Below are 1,208 nucleotides of genomic sequence, written 5' to 3' on the forward strand. Positions count from 1 at the left end.
AAAATTAAGGACATAATGACAATTCCTCGCTAATTCCTGGAAGTATTACTATGGATAACAAAAATGGTGCCAAAAGAAATGATAAATTGGTCATATCTGAGAAGTGTATCTAAAACAACTAAATTTGACTTTCCAACATTGAATTTGACAAATTGGATTAAATGCTACATTCTCAAAACATCTTAAGAAATACGAAGATCAAATGCACAACTCCAACTCCTAGTTTTGCACGTTAGGATTAACCACTTTCTTCTATTCACCAACCAATAGGTTTCAAAAAGGAAAATTTCAAAAAGAGACATACTGAATTGGGTAAAAACTACAGACAGGTAGGTGACAGAAGAAACAAATCAGGAGCTATAATTACTTTCCTTGAACTGGGGAGGACCACTGCCCCTCTTCGCATCAGACTGCACTATTGGTAATTTTCGCTTAAATCATGGAAATAACTTAAGAGTTTATTGCAAATTTAATTTAGTCTCACTGTCTTAGAGCAGATTTACAGCATTCCTTGCCCTAACAGTGTGACACACAATTACCAGCAGAGTTATTATTGCAACCTTCGGAGAATCTCTTACACCTAGCTACAGCACAACTTTTTATATAATTACACCCTGAAATCTAATCAAAATGAATTATGTACTTCACAGAAAAGTCAAGCTCTATAAAGTTAGTTCTGAAATTGATCAGAAGTAACATGCAAAACATTAGTGTAAGAAACACACCTTCTTTTGCAAAAGCTTCTTCCAATCAAAATCCACTTTCTCATGCACATCCCAACCATAACTTCGAGCATCCTACACAAACAACACAGGATAAATACATAACTTTTTTCACAATATTCATGTCCACAGAACAAGATTGCTAATAACTTCAAAATGACTCTTTAAATGCACCCTACAATCATATCTCACAAGTTATAGACATTACATTCTACTAACCTGAAGCTCAGGACCAAAAGTTGCCCCATACATCAGAATCTTTTTGGGAACACAACCACGAATAACACACCTGAATTCCAGAATAAGAGATAAAATATGATAAAGAATGTTCAGTAACCTCTACATTAAATTTGTAAAAACAATTAAAAATAATAATTGAGAGCTTTGAAGGACAACTTACGTTCCGCCAATTCCTCCAATTACTTCTGAGCTGATTGGATCGAATGGAAGCTCACAGATGCCAACCTTCAAACATATTTTCAAATG

The sequence above is a fragment of the Cucurbita pepo genome, unplaced genomic scaffold, assembly GCF_002806865.2.
Source record: "Cucurbita pepo subsp. pepo cultivar mu-cu-16 unplaced genomic scaffold, ASM280686v2 Cp4.1_scaffold000558, whole genome shotgun sequence".
Classification (NCBI taxonomy): domain Eukaryota; kingdom Viridiplantae; phylum Streptophyta; class Magnoliopsida; order Cucurbitales; family Cucurbitaceae; genus Cucurbita; species Cucurbita pepo.